Below are 9,230 nucleotides of genomic sequence, written 5' to 3' on the forward strand. Positions count from 1 at the left end.
ACACCCAAATACAGAGTGCATAGATCTTGGCTTCTGGTTACTTCTTCTGAGCGCCTCTGAAGTCCCTGAACTTGAAGCCTTGACTGCTTCATTTAGAAAACGGGAATGGTAATATTACTGAGATAAAGCATACAAATACTAACAGAACACTTGGCACCCAGTCTTAGCTGAATTTCATTCTTCTTTGGCATTTATAAAGGAAACAGACCATTTATTTTGAACTCACTGTGCTATTAAGAAGCTAAGTGGCTAAAAGGATAGAAATCTTCTGATGGAGTCTCACCATGTTGGAGAAGACAGGAAAGGTGGGAAGTCCCTCAGGTGAGCAACTACATGTTTCTGACGACACTGGGCCAAGAACTTGGGGCAATTTTGCCTCCGTGGCTGAAATTCACACACCACTGGGAGTCTGCCAATACCTTGAAGGCATAAGTCCTCTTTGACCCATAGATCATATTTCACCTCAAACACTGTTGCCATCCCCAAAACCATGACTGTTCTGAGGAACCAGGAGGCAATCCTTCCACTTCTTGCACAGGCCTCACTTTTCCCTAGCTCAGTTCTTGGCAGAAAAAAACAACTGTTCCACCATTTCTTTTGCTGTTGTCTGCCCCTTTCTTGTTTACTGCCATAGATAATTAAGGAGATATTCCCAACTGAATCAATCATCTACAGACTGAATACACTGAATACACTGAATTGCATCTCCCGCCCCAAAATTCATGTGTTAAAGTCCTAACCACAGTACCTCAGAATGTGAGCTCATTTGGAAAATGGAGTTATTGCAGATAGAAGGTTAAGATGAGGTCATTTTGGCCCCTACTCCAATGACTAGCTTCCTTATCTAAGGGGGACATTTGGACACAGACATGTCCGCTGGGAGGACACCACATGAAGATGATGGTAGAGATAGGGTGAGGCATCGACAAGCCAAGAAGCATCACAGATTGCCAACAAACAGCTGGAAGCCAGGTCTGAAGGTGGTGCACTGGAATGGATCCTCTCGCACTGCCCTGGAAGAAACCAGCCCTGCTGACATCTTGATCTTGGACTTCGAGCCTCCAGAATCATAAGACAGTACATTTCTGTTGTCGAAGCCACCCAGTTTGTGTGTGTTTGTTTATGACAGTCTTAGTGAACTAATATGAATGGCACCCACTTCTTCATGAAAATAAAATCCTCTCTTGTCTCCTTGGCCTTGTCCAAGACCACTAAAAATTGAGAAAATTGAGCATCCCCATCCCCTCTTTCCTGCCACCTTCTACACACTCTGTCCCATCTATACCTAAGCGGGTTTGGTGCTGTCTGTGAATCTAAGTCCCATTTTGTAGGAGGCTGTGCACCAGCGAGTCTGCTGAGGCTATTTTTCATGAGTCTCTTACTATTGCCATCTTAGGCTCAGAGAGCAAACAATTACAAAGGCCACAATTGGCTCTCCTTCAAAAATCTCACCTTCAAAACCATACTCTGATTGGCCACTCCCCATAGCAAATCGGTGAGCTTAGAATCCCTCAGCTTTGCATATCCGGGCACCTCATGATTGGTCCACAAAGCAACCAATTATAACCCACCTTTTGCTATCCTTCATTCAACCAATCATGGCCCACCAATGTGTATATAAGCACGATCCCTGGCCCATAATCGCCAGACGACCCTGAAGACCCTGAAGAGTTGTGACACCGTGCTGTCTCCAGACGACCCTGAGCTGCGACACCGCACCATCTCCAGACGACCCTGAGCTGTGACGCCGCGCCGTCTCCAGAAGACCCTGAGCTGTGACGCCGCGTAGTCTCTGGACGACCCTGAGCTGTGGCGACATCGTGTCAGCTCCAGATGACCCTGAACACTGTGTCGTCTCTGTGCTGCCTACAATAAAGAGACGACCCTGAAGAGACACTGCGTCGTCTCCGTGCTGTGATAGTGCACCGTTCGTCCCGTCTTTCACTCCTTCCCTCAGGAAACCTGTTCGACTGTCCCGCGGGGCCGGGACACCATTTACCTCTAAACTTCAAGCCAGAAAGCAATTAGCACAAAGTGGGGTGTGGGTGGGATAAAGTTAGATCATCATGACCAAGGTCTCATCTCTCACCTCTGGCCTTCCCTAATCCGAAGGCAACTGCAGTGTGAGAGATGATAACACAGATTGTGCATTTTTGCTGCCTTTCTCAGCTCCCTTATAAGGAAAAACTATGCCCCTCAAAGTCTTGCAGGCCGGGGAGCAATTGTGCGTCTGATCTTTTGGATGGACGCCTAATGGCATTTTCCTTCTTAAGTGAAAATAGAAAAAAGTTCAAAGAGGGAGGAAAATGTAAGAAATTAAACATTCTCTGTCTCTTTCTTTGACTTGGTCTCTCTTACATACATACCCTATACCCATACATGCACATTCGTTTCCACTGGCATGTGCCTCCTTTCTACAATGTGCTGTCATGAGAATCGAAGCATTGGTGTCTATCCCCGGGGGTAATGATGATAAAAATGCCAAGGTCAGCAGCTTCCTTAGCCACTGAGCCTGTTCACTCTGGGGACAGCAGATAATCATTTACCTGGTGGCACTAGTTGCCCATACTTCAATTCATGCCTCACAGTGTCACTGGAATGCCTCTTATCTCACGAAAACACTTGTCTTATTGTGTCTTTCTGGTGCAGAAAGAAATTCATAAATTATTACAGTGCTTTGGATTTTTTTTTTTTAATCTCAGTTATGATTTTGGGGCAGGGGAAGAAGTTACTAAAGAATGAGGACTAAGAAAAAAATGAAACCATCAGTGTGTATCTAAAAATACCTTGTTTCATGTCCAAGAAAGCAAAACCTTGCACTTCAGTATATTCAGAGATCTATGATAAAAAGTAATTATCCTATGGTAACTCCCTTTATAATAAAATTAGTGCTTTTAAAAAGTTTCTTAAAATTTTTGCAAGGGGGCCAGCAGTTAGCGTAATGGCTATGTTGCTGGACTCGCACGTAGTCGACCACAGTTCAAGTCCCAGACCTGGTGGCTTAAACTCACGCCGGGTGCGTGTGCATGCCCAAGATCCCAAGAGGAGAATGGAGGAGAAGGGATTGCGGCCATTGCCCCTGGGGGGTGATTTCCTCACTTTCTATCTCTCTGTCTCTCTCTGTCTCTATGGAGAGCGCGTGCACCTTATAGCAAAAACCTCTCAAAAAAAAATTCTTTTTGCAAGTGCCCTGTAGAAAATTTAAAAACTAATAATAATAATAAATAAAATGAAATAAATAACTCTTTGTATAAAATTATCCTAGCATGTATTGAGAACCTACTACGTGAAATGCACTTCGCCAGAGCATGAGAATACCAAAATAAAGAAGACGTTATCCCAGATTAATTTTAATCAATCTGAAATCTACAGATAGTACGTGAAGGGAAGAAATCTGTTTTCTTTTTTGAAATGTTTACTTTTTTGAGAACTATATTAAAGATAGAAAAAGTAGAATCATATTATATGCCTACTCAAATGTACCATTTTATAGCATCTTCTTCTGGTTTTCAACCAGGACTATGTAAACAAGTATTTGGGCAGAATTACAGCTATTCAGTTATTTGCCCTAACACACAAACGTATATCACTTTTGAGAACATGACTGGCATGTGTCTCAGTGGGAAAAGCTTGCACAGCTGCCTTGAAGCACTCATCAGTAAGCAGGTATCTTGGAACTTTACTTCAAGCTAGCCAGGCCCTGTGGAGACACAGAGAAATACAAGATAGAATTCTTGTCCTTAGGGAGCTAACAAACCAGTGGGAAGAACTAACCCTACAACACACAACAATGACCCATTCACGTCAAGACAGAATGAAGTATTTATGACTGGGAGATGGTCTCCGTGTCATTCGTTAAATATTTAAGAATCAATAATGTAACACTGGATAGTGTCCTTTATATATTGCACAAATTAGGGAAAAAAAAAAAAAACAGAAAATAAAGGCCAAGCAATCCAAACTTAAGCATTTTTTTAAAGCATGTATTTCTTTCATGAGAGAGAGAGGGGTACCCCAAACAGGACCATCATACTGTGACCCATCTCCAGCCTTGCCCAGCCTGCATCATGGGCACGTGCATACACCCAGAATACACAGGGAGACCTCAAGACACAAACCTGGGATCTTTCCATGCAGGCCCAGCGTCACAGAGTTGTGTCAACTGCTGCACTACTGGCTGGACTGGAAGCAGGATTTGGGTGTTGTATTTAGGAAAAAAAAATATTCATAGTGATTTTTTTTTTTTCTGCGCATACACTCACCATAGATAGAGTCAAAGAGAGACAGTGAGAGAGAAAGTGAGAAATCGGCCCCCAAGGGGACGACCACACTGCCATCCCTTCTCCTCCATTCTCCTCCTGGGATTTTGGTCACACATACGCACACATCCTTTCAATCACCAAGTCCAGAACTCAACCCCAGTCAGCCACGTGGGAGTCCCTGCCTTAACCACCAAGCTACCTGCTGGCCACTTCATGGTGACGGAATGCCTCTTATCTCACGAAAACACTTGTCTTATTGTGTCTTTCTGGTGCAGAAAGAAATTCATAAATTATTACAGTGCTTTGGATTTTTTTTTTTTAATCTCAGTTATGATTTTGGGGCAGGGGAAGAAGTTACTAAAGAATGAGGACTAAGAAAAAAATGAAACCATCAGTGTGTATCTAAAAATACCTTGTTTCATGTCCAAGAAAGCAAAACCTTGCACTTCAGTATATTCAGAGATCTATGATAAAAAGTAATTATCCTATGGTAACTCCCTTTATAATAAAATTAGTGCTTTTAAAAAGTTTCTTAAAATTTTTGCAAGGGGGCCAGCAGTTAGCGTAATGGCTATGTTGCTGGACTCGCACGTAGTCGACCACAGTTCAAGTCCCAGACCTGGTGGCTTAAACTCACGCCGGGTGCGTGTGCATGCCCAAGATCCCAAGAGGAGAATGGAGGAGAAGGGATTGCGGCCATTGCCCCTGGGGGGTGATTTCCTCACTTTCTATCTCTCTGTCTCTCTCTGTCTCTATGGAGAGCGCGTGCACCTTATAGCAAAAACCTCTCAAAAAAAAATTCTTTTTGCAAGTGCCCTGTAGAAAATTTAAAAACTAATAATAATAATAAATAAAATGAAATAAATAACTCTTTGTATAAAATTATCCTAGCATGTATTGAGAACCTACTACGTGAAATGCACTTCGCCAGAGCATGAGAATACCAAAATAAAGAAGACGTTATCCCAGATTAATTTTAATCAATCTGAAATCTACAGATAGTACGTGAAGGGAAGAAATCTGTTTTCTTTTTTGAAATGTTTACTTTTTTGAGAACTATATTAAAGATAGAAAAAGTAGAATCATATTATATGCCTACTCAAATGTACCATTTTATAGCATCTTCTTCTGGTTTTCAACCAGGACTATGTAAACAAGTATTTGGGCAGAATTACAGCTATTCAGTTATTTGCCCTAACACACAAACGTATATCACTTTTGAGAACATGACTGGCATGTGTCTCAGTGGGAAAAGCTTGCACAGCTGCCTTGAAGCACTCATCAGTAAGCAGGTATCTTGGAACTTTACTTCAAGCTAGCCAGGCCCTGTGGAGACACAGAGAAATACAAGATAGAATTCTTGTCCTTAGGGAGCTAACAAACCAGTGGGAAGAACTAACCCTACAACACACAACAATGACCCATTCACGTCAAGACAGAATGAAGTATTTATGACTGGGAGATGGTCTCCGTGTCATTCGTTAAATATTTAAGAATCAATAATGTAACACTGGATAGTGTCCTTTATATATTGCACAAATTAGGGAAAAAAAAAAAAACAGAAAATAAAGGCCAAGCAATCCAAACTTAAGCATTTTTTTAAAGCATGTATTTCTTTCATGAGAGAGAGAGGGGTACCCCAAACAGGACCATCATACTGTGACCCATCTCCAGCCTTGCCCAGCCTGCATCATGGGCACGTGCATACACCCAGAATACACAGGGAGACCTCAAGACACAAACCTGGGATCTTTCCATGCGGGCCCAGCGTCACAGAGTTGTGTTAACTGCTGCACTACTGGCTGGACTGGAAGCAGGATTTGGGTGTTGTATTTAGGAAAAAAAAAATATTCATAGTGATTTTTTTTTTTTCTGCGCATACACTCACCATAGATTATTCATAGTGATTTTTTTTTCTGCGCATACACTCACCATAGATAGAGTCAAAGAGAGACAGTGAGAGAGAAAGTGAGAAATCGGCCCCCAAGGGGACGACCACACTGCCATCCCTTCTCCTCCATTCTCCTCCTGGGATTTTGGGCACACATATGCACACATCCTTTCAATCGCCAAGTCCAGAACTCAACCCCAGTCAGGCACGTGGGAGTCCCTGCCTTAACCACCAAGCTGCACACATCCTTTCAATCACCAAGTCCAGAACTCAACCCCAGTCAGCCACGTGGGAGTCCCTGCCTTAACCACCAAGCTACCTGCTGGCCACTTCATGGTGACTCTTAAGAACAACCTTCTGATGTTAGGGAGGGGTGATATCACGTGACGTGGTGAACTAACAAGATTAACAGTAAGTCTCACTTCAAACCCACTCCAATACCTCTCCATCCAGGAAACTTGATAAAATACGTAACTTCTCTTTGCCTCAGTTTTCTCGTTTCTAATTTGAGAATGTGATAGTACCTACCTCTGAAGGTAGGTATTATGAGAATGGGAAATAAAAAAAAAATGTGTAGAATCACCACAGAACTTTACACAGTACACAATTCTTTACTTTTTTTATTAATTCATGATAGAGTATATGTGCACACATGTGAGAGTGTGCAGAAGAGAAGAAAGGAAAAGAAAGAGAGAGAGATGAGCACCCTCCATGGGGTCTGGTCTGGCCACACCAAGCTCTCCTTCCTCCAGTCCTCCTCCAGCCTATCAGATCTTGGGCACTTCACGTGTCCAGCATGTTCCAGGCTGACCTGGTAGGGATTTGAACTCACCATGTGAGATTGGTTTTCCTTAAGCAGCTCATTATAGTTGTGCCACGTAGCTGGCTTGAAAAGTACACAATTTTTCACTCGTCTTCACTTTAACGTTTTGAAATGTTATCTAAATGTAATTCAATTTATAGAGCTCTTCATTACAAAAGAAATCTCATATTCATTTTTTTGCAAAAGTTTTCCCCCCATGTTTTACATAATGTTCGTGTGAAGATAAAGTTAAATAAAAAATATGTACATTGAAAAATATATATATATATGCGTATCCCTAATTTGTGCAAATATAAACTATTACACAAATATAACTTAAGAACTCTTGTCCAGGCCCGGCTGAGGTAGCACACTGTGGTTAACACTGCTACTCGGCAGGCTAAAGCCACATGCTCAGGTTCACTTTCCAGCCAACACTAAAAAGCTAGACACAGAGGCACATGCCTGTAGTCTCAGCTGCTCAGGAGGCTGAGACGAGAGGACCATGACATAGCAAGACCTTGTCTTATAAAAATAAAAGAACATCTGTCCATGTGTGCAAACTCTGACTCTGTCCATCATTGTGTTGTTAGCAGAAATACCCGAGACTAAACTTACATTTATGAAGAAATAAAGGTCTATTTGACTCCTGATTCCGGTGGCTGGAAAGTCTACGGAAGTAGGGAGGGCTGGCATCAGTCCAGCCTACCTCACAACATAGCTGACAAGCAGAGAGGATGGTGGAGCTGCAGGGAGTAACCTGGGGGCAGCCATGTAACTTTTATAACAACCTGCTCTCAAAAAATAACCCTTTACCAGGAGAACGAGAACCCACTTGATCTCTTGCAAAACAGTCCTAATCCTTTCAGGAGGCTGATCCCACACCCTGATGCCATCACATGGGGATCAGAGCCCTAAACATGAGTCTTTGGGGAACAAATCATTATCCTGACCTTAACACTCTCCTAAAACACACCCAGTCAAATCAAGAAAATTTCTTATTCAGTACATGTAATAAATGCTGCTCCTAATAGAACATGACAGACTGGGAGACCACTTCTGAGATTAGACTGATTTCTGCACTGGGTGACCTTTCTCACTTTCTCATTACTCACTCTGAGGGAAGCTGGCTACCATGTTGAAAGCTGCCAGTGGAGAGGCCCTAATGGCAAGGAACTTCAGTCTTTGACCAATGGGAACCTAAGACCCCTGGCTGTTACATGAGGAAGCTGAAAGTATTCTCCTCCAGTCAAGTCTTAAATAACTGCTGCTTTGACCAACACCTTATTACAACCTTCTAGAAAACCCTGAGCCAGAGCCACTTAACTAAGTCCCTGGATTCACCCACAGAAACTATGAGTTAATAAATATTTGTCATTGTATGCTACTGAGTTTTAGCATAATTTGTTATGTAGCAATACATGCCACCTATCCGAAACTACCAATACATGTTTCCTCTAAGAAAGCTTCTGTAACTATAAAGATACACATAGGTGAAAAACAAATAGTTGGAGGGGCTAGATAGTGACACAGTAGGGTAACTGGAGCAATCCCACATGGAAAGGTTCCTGGTTCAAGTCTGTAGACCTCCCTGAGTATGTTGGCATCTTTGTCCATGATCATGGCTGGCTGAAGGCGAGGGGTAGAGTACAGCTTTAGGACCCTGTTGGGATAGTGTCTCTTACTCTGTCTAGCCACTATGGAGTAAATAAATACATAAACTTATACCCAAAATTGGAAGATATGTACAAACAAAAGCATTTTCTCCAATGGAAACTGCAGGGACTATTTATTTACCAGGGATAGAAGAAATATCTGCACTCTCACGTTTATTGTAGTATTAGTCACAATAATTGAGTTGTCTTTGATAGATGAATGAAAATGTACATATACACAATGGTAAATCTGAAATCTAAGGTAGTCAACTTTACACAGGGAGAGAATAGAATGTTGATTTTCAGAGGTTGGGAGGAGGAAGATATAAGAAAATGTTGGCCAAAGGATACAAAGATTCATTTATGCAAGATAAGTAAGTTCTGATCTAATGTATAGCATGGAAACTATGGTTAACCATATATATATTTTTATATTTGACATTTGGGGTAAATCTTAAGAATTCTCATCACACACAGTAGAAAAGAAAATGGTAACTGTAGGAGATGATTAATGTGTTAATTAGGTTGATTAAAGTGTGCACACACGTGTGTGTGTGTGTGTGTGTGTGTGTGTGTATAAACATCAGATTGTATACTCTTTCGTTTTTTTGAGAAAGAGA

This window comes from Tupaia chinensis, unplaced genomic scaffold (genome assembly GCF_000334495.1).
Source record: "Tupaia chinensis unplaced genomic scaffold, TupChi_1.0 Scaffold144731_1, whole genome shotgun sequence".
NCBI lineage: Eukaryota > Metazoa > Chordata > Mammalia > Scandentia > Tupaiidae > Tupaia > Tupaia belangeri.